Source organism: Anser cygnoides, chromosome 9 (assembly GCF_040182565.1).
Source record: "Anser cygnoides isolate HZ-2024a breed goose chromosome 9, Taihu_goose_T2T_genome, whole genome shotgun sequence".
Classification (NCBI taxonomy): Eukaryota; Metazoa; Chordata; class Aves; order Anseriformes; family Anatidae; genus Anser; species Anser cygnoides.
In genome coordinates, this window is record NC_089881.1 from 19656409 (window position 1) to 19679342 (window position 22934).

Consider the following 22934-nt stretch of genomic DNA (forward strand, 5'->3'; position numbering starts at 1 on the left):
TCCTCTGAGGCCAGCAGAGCACTCTGAACAGTGAAAGGGCCATGTCTCCAAAACAAAAGCCCAATGTATTTTGGTCTCATAACTGGTCTAGAATGAAAACAATGGCAGGAGCAGGCACAGATACTTTCATTCCTCATATGCCGATAATCTATATTAATTACAGCAAGCATCCAGCTTCGAGCTATGTCACTGCAGTGCTATTAATGTTGAAGAGTATTGAGTTTCTAAGGAGGTGAATGTCTTTTTCTCTCCCTAATCATGATTACTTGGCTTAGTACTTGGGCTAAGCTTTTATTTAACCAAGATAAATGGATATTTCCAAAACCAGTGAGTTAACACTATGCATCACATTATTACTCTCTTTTCAGATTTCTTGCCTTGTATGCTATTTTACGCAGCTGCTAAACACAAATAACAATAAGAATAGGAAGGAGGAGCTGTGCAGAATTCCATATGGATTAAAGATTGAAAAATAAATAAATCTGGTTTTGACCCATTACTTCCCCATTCTATGCTAGCATTTCCCCTCGATCAATGTAACATAACTATATTATTTTCTCCTATAATTTCCCTCTCTTGAAACATGAGTGCCCACACCGCATTTCTGCAGACACTACCAGCCTAGCTGACTAATATTGTGTTGCTTTCTATTTGCAACCCCTTTTTATCATTTAAGCTTATGTGCCAAAGCTGTAGGTTAACATTCAGAAGAGCAGATGGGGGAATTAGAGGCAAAACTTCTGTCACTGATAACGGGGTTTCCATGCTTCATTTCCCCCAGGGCATGAGGAATGTTTTCCTTTTCAACAGTGCTGGGCAAAACTGCCATAAGGAACTGGTGGTAGCAAGACCGGGCTCTGGCAACACATTGAAATAATCAGGATTTTCAGTTGTGGGATTTTCAGAATGTGTGGGATATGTCTGTGTTTTCTACTTTTAGGGAAACTTGACAATTGTCTCTTAATTTTCACCATTTTTGGTGTTTTTATGAAATTTACTGCTTCTACCTTTCCTAAGAATCCCTGAGCCCCAGTAATCAAGTAAATTACATTCAATCAAAATGAAGAAAAGCTGTATTTTCAAATTGACCTTGAAATCTTGTAGGTCATTCCCATCTCCTGTGGGATACAGCTGGTGTGTATCTCATTATAATTGCATAGTATAGCACCTTTTTTTTTCTTTCTTTTTTTTTTTTTTGTTAAGTTTAACCAAAAATGTTTCTCATAAATGGGTATTCTAAAGATCCTGTTTGCTACTAAAAGCTAGTATTTTAATTCCTAAATTTATTTAGATCAATTTAAGCAAAAATGCTTGGGGGAAAGGTTGCTAAGCTATCAGTTAACACACTGCAGTTGACCTGAGCTGGCCCTGCTGCAACACTTGTGTACCTCATTGTAATACAGCATAGCAGGTAAATAAAAGCTGATTGTCTTCCTCCTAATGTGTTCAGAAGGCTTTTCTCCTATATTAATTCGATAGTAGTAATCCAATTACAGAAAACATCATCAGAAGCTGTTGTAACATGGATTGCATTTTTATTTTATGCATTGCAAAATGTTAACTTTCACCTCCCTCCTGCTTCTCTCCCTTACATTGGAAATGCTGTTGTGAATTCCCCATCTCAGCAGTTTTGTTTTGAAAGCTGATATACAAGCTTAATGAAGTCTATCATTTCAATGCTCTTTGATATGCACTTCAGAAGAGACTGGATACTGGATTCTCTTCCTATTTACAGCCAGATCAGGAGCGAAATGCAGAAGCAAGCACAGGGTAGGGCAATGGCACAGAACTGCTCAATGCCAGAGCAAACACTTTTCTTCAGTTTGTTATGTTCCCTTGGGACCACATTAGTCCAGTCCTCAGCTGGACCAGTGTCAGATGTTGTTTAAGACGCACTCTCTTTAAATTGGAAGGAAGTTCCAATGTTTAAATAAAATCCCTGCTGAAAGAACGCTCAAAAACTCAATTTTGACCTTCATGAAAACCAAAAAAGAGATTTTCAGTGTCTGTAAGGATTTAAAATTGATGTGGAACATTTTGTCCAGTAGTAACTTCTTGAATTCTTCATAGTGTATGTATTTATTTTTACCTTTTGCCACAATGGCAATTCAAGTCAAATATTCAATCAAAGGTGAGCATTTTATCAACTTTCTGCTCTGATGTCTGAGTCAGATACTTAAAAAGTAACACCAGCAGCTCTGCAAGTAGTGGATGGATAAAGAACAGGTAAATCAACCTTTTGTACTATATCTCAGGGAACGTTTTCATCTTTTTTTCTTTATCCTGGTGAAGCCATTTACTATCAGACCATGTCGCTATCAAAAGCAGTCTGCAACGGGCACCGCACAGCTATCGGAAAACATTGCTACTTGAGTAGTTTTGGCTGCCAGCGTGCTCCCAGTCAGACCAGTCTGCTGGTGGGATGTTCTGGCTGGTAGCAGGAGCCTTGCTATTGAATGTTTTCTGACTGGCAACAGGCAATTTGCTTCTTCCTCAAGTGCAGAGAAAAGCAGTATCTGTTTAATCTAGAAGGTAGAAAGGTGGAGCAGACTTAGAAAGATCGTTGCCCAGCACCTTTCCACAGCTTCCCTTTATACCCACAGAAATGTTTTTCTTCACCACTGCCCTGAAAGCTCCCACCTTGCTCATCGCCGCTGGAGCAGCACTGCTTTTGGTAGCCAGGTCCTTCTGGTCCCGAGCCAGGCAGGACGTGAAGGTCACCACAGGGTGACAGAAGATGTTTGTCCAACCCACTGCTACCACCAGTCCTACCAGAGGGTGCACCACCAGTGTTAAGGTGAAGGACTCACTCTGAGACAGCACACCTGCTTCTGCTTCTGTAGGTTTTGATGCACAAAATAAATTCCCGTGAGGTATGCAGGTACTGGGCATTGGCTACTGAGCAAAGATATCCACGTGTGTTCTTATCTGTGTCCCTGCTCTTACTCCATGCCCCTTGCAGTAAACACAAACCAGTCAACTGACCCAGAAAGTCCATTTGGCTCCAGGAGTGCCCTGGCCCACCTTTCTGGTCACCTCCGAAAGAGCATCACCCCAAACATCACCTTGGCAGCACTGGGAGCAGTGCCAGCAAGTGCAATAAATAACTGATAGTATTTCCTACAGAATCTGTACTGTCGCTTCCATGGAAAACATGGAGCTGATCTAGAAGGACTTAATTGGGGAGCTGTAACACAATCACGGTGAAAAGCAGCACTGGAAGACCGCCTGTGGATTTCAGCAGATCAGATTCCCCGTAGTTAAACTAAATGTCATCACACCGTACGTGGCTGCTGATTTCAGGTTTGCTAATTTGTAAAACAATGTGAAGAACATGCTGCAGTTGTGAGCGGAGCAGCTGAATTATAGGTACTTACACAGCACAGTAGGGATATGAATTCTGTTTATTGCACAAACCTGCCTCTATAATTAATAGAAATAGTAACATTTTCTTGCTCTGCTTTCATTAACTCAGACTGATAGCTTTGGAAGATTGGATTGGATTAGGAATTGCTTTTTTTTTTGGAAGAACAGGATAGAACCACGGGACTTTCTTGGCTTTTTCGCATCAGTCCTGATCTCCTTCATTGTGCAAGGAGCAAAATTACTAGCAATGCCCTGTTGTTTGTAACAGACCATCTGTCACCATAATTGTAGCTTTATTTTGTTTTTCCCATACTTCTGGGAGAAAAGACTTAAACTTCCCCAGCTGCCTGTCTGCACTGAACATTATGAAATGTATTTTAAAACCTTGAGAAACAGCCACATTCAGTCCAAAGCCTGCATAAACCCCAGCAGCTCTCCACTAACATTGGCATCTTCTGATTAAAACTGGCTTCAGGGTTTACCTAACAAGCTGCAAATGATATAAACAGACATGACTCCTTCATTGGGGGTTTTATAGGCCTTTCCCTCTCTTTTAGGAGGCCTAAACATATCATGGTTTCAAATTGTGCTTTATTTATCTCAGCGGTATGGCACAATAAGCACTGTTGATACTTTATTGTGGTGGATAGGAGGGCATGGCATGAAGCAGAGCTGACGCGTGAGTTGGTTTAGCCATTGCTGGCAACAAACAAAATATAGCACAGGCTTCAGGCCGGGTTTATTTTAAAATTTGGGACTTTCTAGGGACTGGAAGCAGGGACTGTCTGGAAAGGTGGCGTGAAAGCTGGACTGCTGCTGAGGGGCAGTGGGCTTCACCTCGCCTGGTGGCAAGCTTTGCCCCAGCACAGCTGGCAGCCTCGTCCCTGTTGGGGTCAGAGGCACGGGAATAGGTATGTCAGAGAGGACTTATTTTCCCAATGGTTCATTGAAAAAATATTAATCTTAATAGCTTTCTTATATGAAGAACATAGCGACCACTGAGCTGCTCTAAGGAGGACCTTTTATTGATACAACTCTGTAGCCAAGTGTAATGCAATTAAACGAGTGGATTTCATTACGTATATTGACAGGGTGTCACTGACGATTTCCGTTCCCCCTATTATTTCTATAAATAAAGTCATGCCATAATCAGAAAATATGAACGTGCTAAGACCTCCATTAATTCTTCCCCATACTAATCTAAGAGCTGGGCAGATGTTTATTAATACCTTGTTACACTGCATTCATCAGCTGTTACCAAGAATAGAAAGGCTGAGACCTGATCTCATGCTGAAGGTTAAATAAGAGCAGATCTGCCTAAATCTAGACTTCTGATTGACTTTTTGACAATATTTTCGTTCCCTATCTAAATATCGTTTAAACTTTTAACCTCTCTTTCTCTCTCTCTCCCTCCCGATGTGCTGTGGACCACACCTGAAGCCCAGTGGCGTTCCCCTCCCTGCAGCACGGAGTTCAGCAGTCCTTTGGCTGCATGCCGACGTCTCTTGATTTCAGTGGAGCTTGAGGACATCAGCCTGTGACCTGCCCTCTGTTTCTCCTTTCTGGAAGGTATTTAAGGAGCAGCGGTGCTAGGTGTGAGCCCAGGTCCACCCCATTCAGAGCTAGGCCCTGGCTGATGCCCGCTGATGGGTGCTCAGGGATGGCCCTGAGGAACAGAAGGTACGGATGGACCTGTGCTGAGCTGTGGCAGTGCTGTGACCCACCGGTGGGACCTCACGCACCCTTCTGGGTCCCTGTTGTTGGCAGGTTTTGGAGCTGGTTTGTCCTCTGGCTGAAGCCATCTCCCATTGTTACCTGCAATGGCTCCTCTGCAAAAGCACCTCCAGGATTTAATTACTTTCTCTGTGAAAGTACTTTTTTCCTCCTTCAAATCTTAAAGCAGGAAATCTTGACTTCTTTGAAATCTCGTGCTCTTTAACCTAAGGTCCCTCCCTGATCTTCTTCTCCTTCCCTAGTTCTCTAGCTCTTTCTTTCTCTTCCCACTCTCCATTCTTCCTCACTACCCGGGCCTGCTGGCTCGGTGCTGACTGCCAGGGCCGGGGCAGCTCAGAGCCTCTCACACTGCCTTCGGTGGGGCTGCACTGCCTCGTACCAGCAAAGCAACTGTCCTGTGGCCTCTGCAGTTGCTGCAGATGCTCTCCTCTTGTGTGCAATGTCTGTGCCTATGTGGCCGTATCAAGGGAGCTCTGAGCTTCGGGCTGCTGCCAGCCTTCCCGGTGTGCTCAGGCTGCCTGTGGGGGAAGGAGGTGCTTGATTTCTGGGATAAGCCAACTGAAGTACAAACAATGCTGATTCACATCAGATGTTCACTGAAACAAAACATAAGATACATGTCTGTCTTACTGCATTGGGGCTGCAGTGGATCCAATTTCCTTATTTTAGGAAAAGTTTGAATCTTGCTGGCAAAACTCAGTGAACTTTTCCTGGACCCAGCGTCCCAGGCTATTTTTTTTTCCCCAGCTCATAACTATTGTAATTTTTTGCAAGCTCATTGTATTTTCAGGTACACTAATATGGATGAGATGAAATCGTACACGTCTTGTGATCTTTTCTCCCCTGATTACTGGCCTGTTTCAGTTCCTCATTTAAAGCCAAAGGATGGCTGTTCCCATGACTGGCCTTTATTTTTGGGGGTAAGATCTAATGCACTAAAATGGGTGAGGCAGCTCTTGGTCTGAACCTGTCTTGATGTTTTTGGCTGGGCAGCACTTGAAACAAAACTAGAGCATGTTGTGAGCTGTCCAGGGCTGGGGCTGGCCTTTCATTGCTGCTACACCCAGCACCAAGCACCTGGGGGGTTTTGGTCTTCATCAGGCCTCAAAGAAAAATTGGATTAAGAATGTTTTCAAGCTAGGCTGTCCACACTACTGTGGAGGATAGGCATGACCCAACGCCTATCCTATAGTCATCCATCCAAATCCTGGATCGATGATCTGGCTGATAAGTACTTTGAAATACAAGTGGTGGTGGCCAGCCCAACCTACTGCCCCCATCCCGTCCCGTCCCGTCCCGTCCCGTCCCATCCCATCCCACCTTCAGAGACAACAAAGGCAGATGGAAAACTGTTCATAAAAATGACAGGGTCCATGTCAAAACTTCTGTTGATCTTGGGAAACAAGAAGGTGGGTGCAAAATTAAGACTGCCTGAACCTGCGAAACCTGTGTATGAAGATACCCATGCTGCTCCTGTACTCTCTCCTGGCTTGATTTCAATAACAATACTCAGACCTTGCTTTGTATAAATTAATTTGAAAGTTCTGTAGAAAAATCAAATCAAATCAAAAATCTTATGTTGCTTCCACCACTTTTAGCCCCTGCCCATCTCCTTTGAGTTGGATGCTGCTTGTCCATTATCTCATCTGCCACCTCTGAAATTACCCACTTACTTTTTGCACTCTCTTTCCCTTTCTCGGAATTGCATTTGCAGAAATGTACATAAACACCTATTCTTCGGGTCAGCATTTCAGTTAGTTTTAAATTGTACATTTCTATTTCCTGGGTCTTTACTTATTTATTATTAGTTATACTGAGTCTTCTTCTGAGTGTTTGCATTGATCCTGATAACTCTGTTGGGTTCTTATCTGTATAAATAGATCAATAGCTTTTGGATTGCACTTTCTGAAGCAACAGACTGAGAGGCTTGCTTCAAACTTGAAAGCTTATGTACTGAATTTATTAATATAGCCAGCCATTACAAATGTATGGTCCATAAAATGACTTCAACCTCATTTAAAAATAACTGAATTTTGTACATGTTCTTCCTGGCTAGTTGTATTTTGCAGTTGCCTAAGTTCAGTGATGTCTTTTTACTTTAAAGACTCCCTCAGTTCAACAGGGGAAAGGGTACTACCAGTGTCATGATGAAGTTCTTTCTGGAGTTGACAGGGTTGGGATAATTGCGGGTCCCAGCAGTCAAAGGGTGTGTGGAGCATCCTGGGCCCCTCAAAGGGACTAATCTAGTTCCTAATAATCTAACAGGATTAATCTAATAGGAATCAATCTCCCATCTCAAATAGGAGATTCTCCCTTCTCTTAAACCGCAGCAAGACAACCCCCCCTCTACACTGATACTGAATTTAAGTCAGGCACAAAACAAGACTTTCAATTTTTATTTCTAGCTTGCTCTGAAAAGACCTCTTTGAGCTGTCTTTCTCCAAGCCAATTTTGGGCTAAATAAGAAAACACAGTTCCACAAAATCTCAGTGTGAAGCCAGCAGAAACACAGCAAGATAATAGTGTAGCAAGATAAGGGGGATTAAGATTACCTCTGGGCTTTTTTGAGAAACAGGGGGGTGAAAAAGTTAATGGAATGCTCAACTGGGAGATGTTGCTGGGACCTGCAAAAAAATGATAGACCAAGATAGCTTGTCTTGGTGCACAGCAGTTGCTCCTTGTGAAACACCATTGCACAGCCAGCCTTTTCTATGTATGTTGAATTCCACATGGCTCATGACATGGAGCCTTTTGGAGCTTTGGGTAATGAAGCTGATAATTTCCAGCTGATGTACGTAATAAAGAAGTGGCTGAAGCACAATGATTTGGCCATTAGCAAAATTAGAAATACAACAGCTGGCAATGCAGTAGCATAATCATTGCAGGATGGGTGCTGTGTCTCCTGCTGGCTGTTCAAGGATCCCTCGGAGGGTGGGGTGAGGATTCATGCACCATTTGTTACCGTGGTGGAAGGCTCTGCCTATCGATTACACCTCATTTAAGAAGGTCTGGTGGTTGCGTCCCATCCACTTGTGATTTTTCTGGGCCAATTTGGCTCTTGCTTAATGCAGGAGACGGCTCTGGTGCAAGCATGGCAGTGCCTCCTATGTTCTGCTTGCAAGAGCAGCACACACTGAGAATTTGCTTGTATTGTTGTGGAAATTAGAAGCTACTTTAATCACTGTGGTGAGTCTAAGTGGAATATTCTGCAGAGACAATAACAACCACTGACAGTCTAAATTCAGTGGAGGCCTGATCCGGCTTGTATTGAAGCTGAAGTAATATTTCTATTGTACTTACTGGACACTGGCCTCAGACTCAAAAGAGTGCACTTCAGATTGAACTTCTCTGCTTTTGCAGAGATCTTATTAGATTTGCAGAGCTGGTATTAGATTTGCTCAGTGGTATGAGAACATTACTATTCCGTTAAATTACTTTTTCAGTTAATAATAAATTCTTTTCTACAAGGTTTTTTTTTTTTTAAGTCCTTTTTACCTGTTTGCCTTCAAATGGTTAGGGAATTCATTCTGTCTTTCTGTCTCAAACTATTACATAGTGCTACCTTGCAGGAGGAAACAGCTCTTGTCCAGTTTGCAGATGAGTACTCTGTATGCTAAACTTTTTGTCCCTTGTGCAGGATGTCACCATTTTACTGCTGGAACCAAACCAAGAAGACCCTTAAGAGTTAATTGGAAGCCTACATCAGAACAGGTTTTGACCCCAAACTTTTTCAGGGTAGGGCTCAGCACCGCCTTTTGGGGAAGTGCTCCTTGTATCAGAGCCTTTTCTATCGCAACGTGCAGATACACTTTGTGAGCACATTTCCAATGAAACAGATCTCTGAGATCAGAACTGTAATATATTATTTGTAGTATTTCCATCTATAATACCAGCAGTGTGCTGAGTGCCTTGTAAAGGCGGTGGAGGACAAAGTCCCTGCCCAAAGAACTTAATAGTCATATTTCATTCAAAATGAAAAATATCCATATGTTGAGCCTGTATGATACTGGATTAAAAAGGCTTTTCTCCTTAAATCAGCACACAGAAATACATCCCCCTGAGGGGAGCAGAGGAGAAAGCTGTGGAGCCCGGCTGGGATCAGGGAAGATTGGCCCCCCCCGCCTCCCTGGCTGGTTTTCCCTGTGCAGAAGATGGATGGGGGCAGCGGTGGGGCTGTACCCCCCCGAGCCACCTGCTTTAGCAGCAGCCTGTGCTCTTCGGACACAACGAGCTCGCTCTTCCCATTTGCCAGAAGTAAAGAGTGTCTCAAACATGGTTCCCCTTCAATATTTTGTCACATCACATTTACTTGCTATTTCTCCATGCAGCACATCACAGTGACAAAGCCCTTTTTAAAAATATATTAAATATATTTCATATATGATATCATCAAAACCGAATGAAAAATAAATCACAGCATCCGAAGAAATCTTTGAGAAAAGTCTACATTCCTGCATCGGGTATCGTTGAAGTTCAGTGGAAGTGGGGTACTTCTGTCCTAATGAACACCAGTGAGAGCGAAATGGAGCACAGTGCTCAGGTAGGGAGCAGTAAGCGCATCTAAAATGTTTTTGAGACAAGGAAGGCAAACCCACCATTACACGCTGCAGGCTGAGAAGCAAAGCCGACGAGAGTTTTGAAGCCCTAAGTTGCAGCTAATTGCAGAAGTTTAATGTGTTTCCACATGAGTGAGGCTTGTAAGCACAGGACTGGAAAATTAGGATTAGCAAATGAGTAAATTAAACTGAAATTTGGGCAAAGAGATATGAAAGTAGATTTAAGTGCTTCAGCCATCATGGGCTTTGCCTTCCAATGACTTTTTTTCCTTTGAAAACTGTCTATGAATTCGTACTGGATTTGAAATTGTTTCCATTACAGACACTAGAGATTTTGCAGGGAAATCTGCTGGTGTTATGGAAGAACAGTAACAAGAACACCACCAGAACAGATGTAGGCTGAAGGTGCTTCAGTTTTGATTTAATGATCTCGTTTTTGCGAAACGCTCAGCACACAAACAATTCCTGGGCTTCACTCCTGGCCACAACACAAAGACAAAAAAGGTTGCATGCAGACCTTGCTGAGCTGCTCCCGGATCCTGAGAAAATGTCTGTAACAGTCTAACCCCAAATCTACATGTACCTACTGAGCTACAGTTAGATCCAAGGCTTCCCTCTCCAATTTGTGTGGTTAGATCGTGCTGATTTCATCAACAAGGTCATTTTAGCACCCGTGGTTAATCCAAAATCTAGTCAGATATTTGTTTAGGAGATTTGAGTAATCTCTTTAAGAGAATTAACAAGTGCTGAAGTCCCAAGGAACAATCTCTCAGCCCTGTCTGGAGCACAAGGATTTGAGGTCAGAGCTAGGTGAAGGGTCTTTTTAAGACAGTCTGGAAACAAAACAAATTCTCTTTAGAGCCAGACTGCTTACAGAGGCACACAGCCTGCAAGTGATTTTAGGTTGCTTTTTGGGTTCAGCTGTTTGGCAGTTCTGGAGGCAGCCCAGGACGTGTGGCACCGACGCTGGTAAGGCAGAGGCTTGCTCCAAGGGGTTCCCTTCTGAGCCACAGTCACCTGCAGTCCCTGGCCAAGCAATACATGAATGTTTTGACGCTTTTCCAGTGTGTCACTGCATGCTGCCTGTTGGCCCTTCGTGATACAGTGCTGGCCCTGGGGCTGTGTGTTGGGAGAAAATTTCTAGTTAAGGGAAAATTCACTCAAAGTCACTGATGCTCAAATACAGAGCTGTTAATCTTCAGTAAGTCCTGGTTCAGAAATTAGTCTTTTTTTTTTTTTTTTTTTTTGGATAAATGCTTAAAAAGATTATCAGTGGATATAAGGTCAAATGTTCATTTGAGGCTCTTGGGTAAAATTTTGGGAAGTGCTTTGAGGAATTGGCTTTGAATCCTTGCATCCAAAGCTACTCAGCGTGTTCTGGTTGTTGGATGGATCTGAAATAAACCATTTCTACATGCCCTTGGCTGAGAATACGTGGTTGACATCTCATAAGATTAGCCATCCTCTTGCAGATTGCTCCAAGAAAAATAACAGAAATCCCACAAAAGCAGTGTTCCTACAAGGTTCCTATCATGTCAGGCAGAATGGCCAGGAAACAGCTCATGGCATTGTTGTGATATTAACCCTTACACCCCCCCGTTCTCCCCAAAAGACCGATGAAATTTTATCTAGATCCAGAAGCAGAGGACGTCATGTTGGCCCTGCGTGGGTGGCTGCTGCGGATGCTCATCTCAGGCACCCTGCTGCTTCACAGCTGGCAGCGACAGATAAATTTATCAGTCATCTGAGCCAAGGTTCACCAGATGGAATTGCATTCTGCTTAGAGGGAATATTGGACTATTGCAGCCTGAAGAGTAGAAGTAGTTTTGGGTATTAAACTCATCTTAGCTTCCAAGCTTTGGACTGAGAGAGAATTCAGAGCATAAATGGGAATCCTGAGGCCAAATACCCCAAACGAGAGCACATAAAGCAGCAGTCATACCTGGAAGCGGTATTTCAGCTCTCCTAGTGTGGTTTTACAGTGAAGTTTTCTATCCAAGACACAGAAAGCTTGTTATATCTGTGTGGCTGATAAATTGCAACAGCAATGATTTTACCATAAAAAGAAACAAACCTCCCGTTAGACAAGTGAGAAGCAATATTAAATCTCATTCCTCTACATTCAAGAGACATTTATATAGAGACCTAGTAATATTTTGATATTTGGAAAAAAGGCAGCTTATATGAGTAAATAGAAGAACCTAACATAGCATATAGCAATCTTCTTGGCAAGGCCTATAAAATTGAAGGTAAAAAATATATGGCAGGTGTTGCCTAAAGTAACACAACAGTTACACAATAGACAGCCAGGGAATATGGTAAATACAAGAAGAAATTGTTGGTAAATTCAATACACCCCTGGCAGATCATTCAGACCAAGCAGAGGGGTTTAAGATGCCCGCTGCACTCACTGCAATCTGCTGCTAACCACATGCCAGTGGCCTGGCTGTCTGTGGCTGCTGCAGACGTGAGAAGAGGAAAAGGGGCCCGGAGGGTGCTAAAAGCCTGACCGTAACGCAGGCCTGACCCTGAGATACTTTCTTCTATTAATGCCAGACTGAAAATCTGAAAGTCTGAAAGTGTAGTGAAAATGCATTACGGGAAGGCACGCAGCATTACACAAGTCAATGAATGTTCATTCCTTAGTCTAACATTTGTTTCAGCACAAACTCTACCAGCTCCATGGGATCGGTTCCAGGTTTATTCCAGGGCAACACTGAACAGCTAGTGCCTGAACCAAGGGGCCTGTGAGGTTGCCAAAGAAAAACACCGGGGTTAGAAGCAGCTGCTACTGCCTAGCTCGAAGGTTTGACGTGAATTTCAAGGAGCAGAAGTGGTCCCCGTTCAGACTCCTGGTCACCCAATCTTCCCTCGATCTATCAGAAGATCTCCAGGACATGCTGGAGACCTGCAAATCTCTGAAAGCTCAGCTAAGCTTTTGGAGGTTATCATGACAGAGCTCTAAGTACAAATGTACAGCATCTGCCAGCATTAATGAAAGCCTTCTGATGGGCCTCTCTGTAATATTCATACTTTACGATAGCCTAAAAACAGCTGGTCCTGCATCAAACTCATTGCTATTTGCAGAAACAGAATCAACACATAAATAAACTGAAACAAACATAAAGAAACGAAATGAGAGAGGCTTTCTTAGTGGTTCTCGGAGACAAGGTGCCTAAGGGCGTAGAGGGACTACATAATTTACAGGTCGGGAATACACGTACCTACCATATGGGTATCACGCTCACGTACCGTTACCATTCTGCACGTAAGCACACAGAACTGGTGGGGTGGAAGCAAACAACTACCTCTTGCTTCTTTTTCAGCCCCTCAGCTGCTGACTGAAGCCCGCACAGACCGCAGACTGCTGCTGGCAGCAGGCTCGCACCACACGCAGCTCGCACAGACAGCTCTTCTTGGTGGCACTTTCAGAAAGACTGGGTTCAGCCCACGTTGTGGCTGCGTCATGTGAGGAACTAGGAAGCGCTGATACTCTGTGTTGCATCATCAGGACGTTTTTAGCGTGATATACCCAAATGTTAGTTATACCCCAACACTGCTGGGAGCTGTAACAGCAGGGTTTATGGCTCTTAACCCACAGCACGCTGCTACTAGCCACAGCACTAATGTAGATCTCCCAATACTAATGTTCTTTATTATTAAACACTACTAATAACATATATTTTCACCTGGAAGTGGAAGCACGTGCTGAGGGCATTCTATAGCAAGCTTGTGCCTTTTACTCCCCAGCCATGCCTCACTCGAAGCGCAGCCCCGCTGACCCAGCTGGGGTGCACACGGATGTCACTGAGGCCGTCTCCTCAGTAACTGCAGCCAGATGAAACACCCAAAATATCCATCTCCTGCTCACTGTCCCTTGCAGTTGTGGCTAAAGTGGATGCTAAACCTCCTACCTGAACTGCAGAGGTACAACCTATGTATCACAAAGCAGAATGGTTGGCTTGCAAACAAGCTAACTTTTGCTACTACCCTGCCTTCAGGCTTAATTGTAAAAATAACATTTTTTTCTCTACTGTGTTGTCTTAAAACACTACCTGCACTCATAAACTAATACAGGGAGCCAATGCCAGGCACTCAGATGATACAAATTGTCGTTAGGGATCTGTTAAAGTTAGTGGAAGTATGACGAGGTAGAGCGATCAGCTCCAGGTGCTCACCATCCCGGCCAGATTGGGAGCAGATAAAATGCTCACCCAGGAGCAGTGGGGGCTGGTTTGCTGTGAGCAGTTTTGGAGAGCTTCTTGCTGAGGTTTTTGAAGAAAACACCTTTTGGAAGTGTTGGCCGGAAGAAGGAGAAGCTGTGTAGTATGGGGAAAGATGTTTGCAAGCAAGGGGGAAGCACCATTTGTATGTCCAAGGTACTGCATCTAGTAGTTTGAAATTATTCCCTTTTTGTCTGTTTGTTGCTTCTTTGAACACTCAGTTCAAGTCAGGCCGACTGTATGTGCTTTCCTCTTTGTGTAGGCATGCAGGTATGGGAGAAAAGTGGAGAAAAGCATGTATTGGTTTATACCTATCACTCTTTAACAAGAGCAGATTGTGGGTTCAGGGTTTTAGTTCAGCTGGTGGACTGTACTAAATGCAGACTGGTTCTGCTGCTCTTATGTATGGGTTATCTTTGATGCAGTCAAGTTGCTTTAGAAGTATTATAGAAGGTGAAACAGAGCCAGCTTTATAGGCAATAACAATAGAGTGATATTATTTAGGCTAAAATAAGTCAATATTTGGAAAATTCCACTCTTAGTAATAAGATCTTGCCTGAGGGAGGCTGCTTGGTGCTGCCTGTGGTGAGGGCAGCTCAGCACCATGAGCAGTGAGAGGAGGAAAGGCCAGGGGGACACAAAGGGTCTGAAACAGGGAAAATGAAACTGGGAAACTGGAACACGAGAACAGAGCTTTAGTTACAAGGTGGGACAGGGGCTGAGCGGGGGCTGTATGCCTGGTGGGAGGGGATGCAAAGCTGGTCACCGAGGCGTAGTGTGAGCAGGGCATAGCCATGGGCTTCAGTTAATGAGTAGAGGAAGAAAAGGCCAGCTTGGAGAAAGTGTGAAATGGTGGAGATGTGAGCTGCTGGGGGACTTGTCCCTTGCAGCACTTGATGAGGACCCTGTTCCCAGCTGGGGCCAGCACAAGGCTATACCTGACCTGCTTTCCCAGAGCCTGCTAGCCCTGGAAGCACCAGACTCCAGCTGTGCTACAGTGACACTTGTCCTATAAAACTGACAGCAATGATGAATGATAGCCCATATTTCTGTAACATCATCTTAGCACACCTAACAATGTACCATTGACACCACTTGTGAGGGCTGGACTGCAGCCAGTTCCTTGATGAGGCGGTAGCTGGGCCATGGCCCTGCAGTGAGCCCCAGTCTGTGGTGCTTGTGGTCAGCAGATGGGGTGAGGGACTTCCCTTTTCCTTCTCCTCGATACCTCCCTTCCCCAACTTAACCCTTCCTTACAGCAATTGCTATATGTCCAGGATGTTTAGAAGGTGATGTTTAGGGATATCAGCTGCCCAGCCCGAGCATATAGGTGGTCTCAGCTTGAGCTGCAAACTATGAAGGCACCTCCTCTACCAGAGCAAGTGTGTGCTACTCAGCTTTACTGCATTGGAGCAGCTGTCTGTAGTACCAGGCAGCAGGTATAATGACATTGCTGGATCCTTTCTGGGACAAACTACAGCAGTAACTCATCTAGTATAACTCCAAGGGAGCCAATTTTGCCAGTTTTGGAGATGTTACAAGCCACTGAGAAATAAATGAGTTGTCTTTCTATCACTGGTCCATTGCACAGGTCAGAGCTTCTCTGTTTATTTGTGGGCTGAATCTGTTATTGACCAGTGTATTCTATGCTGCAAATGGAAATTTCAGCCTTCAGGTTCATGGCCATTAACGATGGTGATAAGTGGTGCATTTGTGTCACATGGTGAGCTGGCATGTGGAAGCTGTGGGCTGATGTCTGTGGCTGATATGTTCTCAGGTACTTTCTGTAGGAAGTGCCCATCCGAGTTGGATGCTTGCTGGTGTGAAGTGATGCTCCCTCCTAGGAGCAAGGCTCCCAAACAGCTGTGGCTTTCTCATGCCCTGGAGGGATTTACCCCTTCTGAGTTGTTTGGTTGTGAGAATCTGAAGGGGATAGGTTAAAATTCTCTGATCCTTTGTGGTGGGTTATAGTGAAGTTTTCTGCCCAAATAGTCTTATTTCCTCTGGCTCTGTCATTTGTCACTAGCTGGTCTTTTTGGCTCAGTGGCATAACACAGACCAGATGTGACTTGGACTGCAGGTGTAAGAAGGGAGCTGAAGCTGGCAAGCACCTTATGTATGCAAAGGAGACTGATGCAGCTGAGAGTGACTAGGCTAAAGACTACTGTAAATCCTTGAGTGTGGGCCTGCATAAACCATCTTGCCCTTAGTGGAGTTTGAGCAAGCTGTGTGCTTATGCAATTAAGGTGAAGCTGTGCTGCTTCTGCTGTGGCTTGAGCACTTAGAGCACTTGATAGGGATGCAGACAGGTCAGTAACTGCTGTGTGGCCATCTACTTAATCCCTGAGTGGGAGGAATTGGCATCTGTGCTGTGTGGAGGAGCAGTGGGTTTGCCTTGGGCCATGTAACTGCAGGCTCAGACCCTGAGCAGGGATTGCCATCTCAGCAGCACCTGTGCTCTTGTTTTGCTGGGCTTGGTGCTTATCTTCATGGATCAGGAGTTCGCAATCAATTCCAAAAATACCAACAGTACAGTTTTAGCCCATTAGTCAGATCAGGAGTGGATGTGTACTTAGGAGAAATTGCTTTTAAAAAAAAGTATCAATCTTATAATTGCTGCGAAGGACTGACACAAGAAGGCAGGTTTTCTTCCACCCAGTGGAACAGAAAAGGAGTCAAATTCTAGGTGGTTTTCAGTTTTTCCATTGACTTGTGTTTGGAGGTGATCAGCTACCTTCCTTCCTGGCTTTCCTGCCTTCAGACAGGGCAGAGCTGCAGCTGAGGAGCTGTCCTGTGGCTTTAAGGCTGTGCATGAATGGGAAGCTTTGGATGCTACTATAGAGATATAACATGATTAATCTGCAGGCATCTGAGAACACTTATGACTTAGCTTTTGGTCTTGTATCTGTTATTTCACTTATGGGGCTGTTGATAACTCATAATGCACATCAGGCCATATCTTGATGATTAAGAGGGGTCTGCTTTATCTGTAACTAGTGTGAAATGCAATTATTTTTTAGTGGTGTAACTTCCCGCGCCAGCTGGACAAGTGGTATTAAATGGTTTTCATACCCTGGCTGGAGGTGTGCTGTGAGGTGCTGAAGCACAGGGCCAGCTCTGGAGCTCGTGTGGGGGCAGGAGCCCTGTGGTGGAGGGCAGAGGGATGGGGGGGAGTGAGGCAGGGTCAGATGGGGTGTCTCGGATGGCTGGGGAGGGAGAACATCACCTGGGGGTGATGAGGGATGTGACAATGATGATAGAGCTCTGTGACACTGGAGGATGGGTGGGAGTGAGAGGGAAGGGCTGGAGATGGTGAGGGGAAGAAAGGTCTGTTCTTTCTACACTGAGCCCTTGTGCTGGTGGTAAATCCCATCTGGGAGCAACCTTTGCTGCCTCATGCTGACCTGCTAATTGCTGGCAGGAAGCTGGCAGTGCAGGGACCTGGTAGACCTGCTGGCAGCAGGGGGATGCTCTGTTACCCTTCCCTGCAGCTGAAACTTCCAGTGCTTGTCAACACCACACACCTCAGAGCTACTTAAGCTGAGTATTTGCAGAGACAGACTTCAGTTTTAACCAGAAAAAACCATGTCCTACCTACATGCTCATGGTTGGGTTTATTCAATTTGAGATTTTTATTCTTCCTTCATGCAAGACATTTTCTCTCCCCTTTGGTCTTTACACGCCAACAGCAGAGTTAAGAATTGGAAGCAGAGTGAAAAAGGGCAGTTCTCAAGGCTTGCCACATCTCCAGTGTGCAGGGCTGCTGTTCAATTCACAAACCCAGGACAGGAGCTAATTGCTGAGAACAGTGGGATAGTTCAAAGCTCTAATTAAAGGTGATTTTCCATCTCTACTGATAGTAGCAAGAGCATGCAGCCTCACTGTGCTGGAAATGTACCAGTGAACAAGACCACCTTATCAATGAGAGTGCAGATGGCCTCTTTCAGAGATGGGCATGGCTCTTCTGAGCAAATTGGAAGTTAAATTGACTAACACTGGGTGGAAATTTGGCCCGCTATCCTTCCTGCACCCCTGGCAGTGTGGCTGGGGGATGATATTTCTGAGCACAAAGTGCCAGGTTTGTGCCTGTGCTCAGTGGTGAGCGCAGTGCTAAGGGAAGGCAGCTTGATTCGGATCCAGCCCAAGGCACCAGTGTGTGCCCAAAGCACAGGGGTTAAAGTGTCTGTGTAGCTGCACCAGGAGCTCAGACATCTGTAGTTAAGTATTAAAACAGCAGCTTTGCCTAAATGACAACTCGCTTTCTAACTACGTGCTTCTTCATCCTGCTTCATTCCTGGTAAAACACCTATCGAAATCACTGCCTTCTGCCTGCTTGTGTAAACACCCAAATGTTACACCCAGCAGCATTTACCTGTAAGTGGGCACAAATGAGTGCATCTCTGGCCACGTGGGAGCCACAGGGAGTTCTGTCAGAGTTCAACTAGCATTAAAATAATTCCTGTAAAAGTGCGTTTCTACTATTGTGCTGTAATCTCTGCTGCAGACCTCTAGCTAAATGCACATTAAAGTCTAGGGTCAAGCCACCTGGCAGTAAATTAATGGTCTGTAGTGTGGCTGCTACTGTGATGTGTCTTCTATTAAGAGGCAATGTTGCTGTAAGTGGTTCGTGCCCAGCTTAACAGTGCTCATGGCTTGCACCTGCACAGGGAAGGATGCTTGTTGCATTTCAACAAGACATGAGCCAAGAGGCACTGCTCAGCCTGAGAGGCACTGCAGAGCTGCCTTGTTCTGAAGGGAGGCTCTGAATTGGAGTGAGAACTTCTGGCATGCCCCCCTGTATCATTTCTGGGCACTCACATGGACCCCTTCACCAGCTGGAGTATTGCTGCCTGCTCTTCTCCTGGAGGGTGTCACAAGCACCATGCTTGTAACCTCTGGATGAACATGCAAAACCCAGGCGGCTCCTTCTTGCTGCTGTCCTTTTGCTGGCACAACGTGCATCATCTGGTTACCAGTACACTGATATGCCAAATGATCTTTAAATATAAAGGAGACTAATGTTGGGTCACTCTGGACACATGCAATACTCCAGCCTATGTGGTTGCCTCTGGGTTTTTCAGGAGCAGCCTGCAAGGCAAAGTTCAGTGCTCTCCGGCACCCTGGTGCTTGGCATGCAAAGTGGCACAGAGAGGGGTTGATTTCTCTGGCTCATTTAGAAGGGGGAAAAAAAAAGGAAATTAGAGATTTACCGGCTGTGAAGGTGGGAAGGGTGCTGAGGCCTTCTGCTTTCCTTTCCCATGGTTGTGCTGCTTTTCTCTCTGGGGCCCCATGGTGCTAGTCCTATGCTCCCATCTGAAGAGCTCCGGCTGTGGGCTCCCTCCAGAGCCCATTGATGCAATCTGGGTCATTCAGAGAAGGTTGTCAGGAAGGATTCTGCACCTCCCTGCTGTGCCGGGGCTGGGATTTGCCTTCCTGGTGTGTGAGGGGCTGGGCTGGTCCCCAGTCCCTGTCCTGAACCCAGCTCGCTCAGTGCTCTGTGCACTGCTCAGGCTCTGTGCTGTAGCCTCTGGACTCCCGCAGCGTCCCTTGGGGGGCCAGCTGAGAAGGGGATGCTTTGGCACTGCACTGGGGACATGGGGAAATTGCCCTGTGGGATCCATCTAAGCACTTTTTTTTTAACATAGGGACAAGTCAATGGCTGAAGGTAGCACTTTGTGGCTATGCCCAGGGGCTGCAGGTGAGCAAGGGGATTTTCAGCAAGGCAATGACCCACTCCTGGCACAAGACCGCTTTTCTTGAAGTGGGGCTGAGTGGATTACTGTTGGGAGCTAATCTGTGTGGCTGCTTCATAAATTTCCCTAGTGTCTGCACTCGGCGCTCAGCATCAGAAGCTAAATGTGCAGAGAATAACTGATTTCAGAAATGCTGTGCAAGAATATGCACATGCAGAGGTCCAGAGCAAAGTACAGATAAAGCTAAAATACAAAAACTGATGTAACAACTCCTGTTTTAATGCCAGTTTAGTACCATGGCATCAGATACTGTGCCAAGCACCACAGCTTGGTGGAAGCAAGCAGTACCTTACTCTAGGTATTTACACAGCAGATGAATGCTAGTGGTGACAAATCGAACTCCAAAGGAAGAAGCTTTGGGGCAAAGCAATGGTCACCAGAGCAATGAATTCCCAGGCACTCCACATATATACCAGTGCAAAACAATGGAAATCAATGCTTATGTTCCTATCTGGTTGTTGTTTCTGCTTAGCTGTAGGATTTTATTCAATTTGAGTGCTCGCTGCCACAGTTTCTCCACTTGTAAGTTCCTAACCTGCCTGTTTGTCCTTGCGTTAAAGGCCCTGTTTAAGATGTGGCTTTGTTCTAGTAGCTGCCTGTATGCATTCAAAAAACCCAAACTCAATGCTTTCTGTGGAGTATGGACAGCCAGATCAGCCTGTGGCTGGGATAGCAGCACTGTTGTGGTGCAGGCTGAGGTGTGCACGGAAGTTTGTGCTCTGCCCCTGGGAAGTTTGTGTGCAGCTGCTGTTCCCTCAGCCCTTCGTCACTTTAAATGTAAATAAGTAAATCTTTCATTTTCACCCTAAAATAAATGAAGATCAATATGAGGTTAAACAAGCATCAACAGCACATGAAGCCCATGAAAACTGGGAGCTGGCAGCTTGTCTCAGTTTGCTGCTGCTACACCTGTAATTGCCCTGGCCTGGCTGAGGAGCACAGAGGGGGAGCGCTGCACAGCTAGGGGCTGAGCCCAATGCATGGGCTGGGGGGGCTGGCCATGAGTTATCCCCTGCCAGCTACAGCCAGAGACTTCCTGATGATTTCTGTCGTGGTGCCAAAAGCAGCTTTCAGCCCACAAAGTTTTGCTTGTGCCACTTCCCTATCCCATATGCTGTTTTCAGCCTCAGTGCATTCAGGGCTATTTCACTTTCCACATTAGAGGTCCACAGGGTGTTCTAGCAGGTCCCCCCCATAGAGTATTACAATATACATGGCTAAAATATTACCTGAAACCTTTAACTCCAACCCATGAATGCTACCAACAGCTAATTCCTCAGACAAGCAATTGTAATTCATATCCTAAACCAGCACTTGAACTTGCTTGCCTGCAGAATGTCCTTCACTCCAATCCTCGGCTTGCAGCCCGGCTCGTGCCTGCTGCTTGTCAGATAGAAGTGCTCTAGGAAATCCTTTTCCAAGGCATGCTGAGCTGCCAAGCCCGAGTTTGCTCTAACACATGCTATAATCACCCTTCCCTGGCACTGTCCCCACGTCCACCACCTCTCCGTGCCCCGTGGCTGCCGCCCCATGATGACCAGCTTTACCTTGGCAGCAGCAGTACCCAAAGCAGAGAGTTCAGTGGGACAGGAAGATTTTTCCCATCGTCTACTTCAGTGGTTTCCACCTTTGGGAAAGCAGCAGCCTGTGTGCAAGCTGGAGGTTTCTGTGTAGTTCTCAATGTGTCTCCAGATATTTCTCGCTGCTCTCACAGTTCCTGGGTTGTTTTAATTGCTTTGTATCTGCGTAGAGGTAAAGCACCAGCGTTCAGTGACTTTTTGGAGATGAGCTGCCAGAAGGAAGCGGGTGAGAAGACCCTCTGGATAAAGTCAGCCTAGAAAAGCCAGGGTTCCTGTTTCTGGACGTTGCTCCCCGGAGCTCTCTGGTGCCCCTGTGCCTGCAGAAGCCCCTCTTCCCACCTGCTCTGCCCAGGCTCCTCGCGTGGCCCCGGGGCATGGTGCTCACCGGGGCAGGGTGCGTGCTGCAGGCGATGCCTCGTTCTCGCTTGCTCCTTGGAAGAAAACCGCGGAGCTTGGGCAGAAAAGGGAGCTCGCAGCGGTGTCTGGTGGTGGGGCAGCCCCGCTCCTGCGGTTACTCCTCGCTTGCGATCTCTACTTTGAGAAATGCCAGGGCTGTGACGGAGCAGCCGTGCTGCTGCTGCTACAATGCTCGCCTGACACCGTGCCTCCTTGGTGGTGTGATGACAGGGGCTTTCCAGCCCTTCCCTCCGTCACCTCCATCCAGACCGCTCTGTCCTTGGGTGGTGTTTGGTTTTCTGAGCTGAGAGTGTGCCAGAGAGACTTGCTTGCCTCAGTCCGCTTGCTGCTGTCCTACACCGTGCACTTGCTGTTTGCTCCTATGGCCAAAATAAAAGCTGCTTTTCCCAGCAGGAGAAATGCATGATCCATGGCTGCGATAGGATCTTTTCCCCCTTTTTAAAATGTGAGGTCTAATGAATTAAGAAGCTACAACCCATCTAGATCTTATACCAGTCAGTCTCTGATTCATCAGAGAGTCTCCTTGGTAACTAGCTGTTCCTCTCTGATGGTTTGTTACAAAAAAGCTCTCCCAACTTAAAGATAAAATACAGCAAGAGCAGGAAGAGGAGCTATGCCGTACAGAGACATATGCCTTGTGTGCATGTGGTTGTACAGGATATTTTCCAATGTGTGTGGGAAGCAGCCTCTCCATGCAGTGGCACAGGTGGGGAAGGGGCTGCCCTGTCTCTACCAGAAGCCCATATTTCTAGGGAACCCCATCTGCAGGGCGATCAACCCCAGTGGAGATGATGGTGTTGGTGTTTAATGAGGGGCTGCCTCCCTCCCTGTTTCCTCAGGGGCATTATGCCCTTTGGGTCCTGCAGCACTAATCCCTCTGAACGAACACAACAAACAGCAACAAAACCCTGGGTCTGTCAGGTGCTTCTATCTACCCATCACTTCCCTCAAAGTGAGGGGATTTTGGGCTCAGCACTGGAACTCGACCACCTCCGCCTGCAGCTGCTGGCTGTGGGCTGTCATGCACCACAAGTGTTTTGGGGCAAAATCCGTTCCCATTAAGTATTGTAGCATCTCTATGAGCATCTCAATGATTGTGGCATCTGAGCAGAAGAGACTCAGGTTCAGGTCCTCCAATCCATCCCTACTCAGACCTGGCCAAAAGGTCAGCTATAACGGCATTACCCCCACCAGCACAACCTGAAGAGCTCAAGCCTCGGTTTGCTGAGTGATACGGGTGGTAATGAATGGATGCTGATAAATGAGGGTTCAGACAATCAGGCTCATTTTCAATGCAATTAATCC

The 22934-nt window shown here is 45.8% G+C and overlaps 1 protein-coding gene across 8 annotated transcripts in view; it reads right to left on the reverse strand.

The window, feature by feature from the left end:
• The window catches only part of KCNMB2 (potassium calcium-activated channel subfamily M regulatory beta subunit 2), a 129999-nt gene that overhangs the window by 20592 nt on the left and 86473 nt on the right, over positions 1-22934 (reverse strand). Inside the window, exon 1 of one of the 8 annotated variants that reach the window (XM_013174778.3) lies at positions 21180-21287. The exons of the other annotated variants lie outside the window; for them this stretch is intronic. The gene's annotated coding sequence lies outside the window, so the exon portion shown is untranslated. Of the gene's footprint in view, positions 1-21179; positions 21288-22934 lie in introns of those variants that run through there. 8 annotated transcript variants of the gene reach the window in all.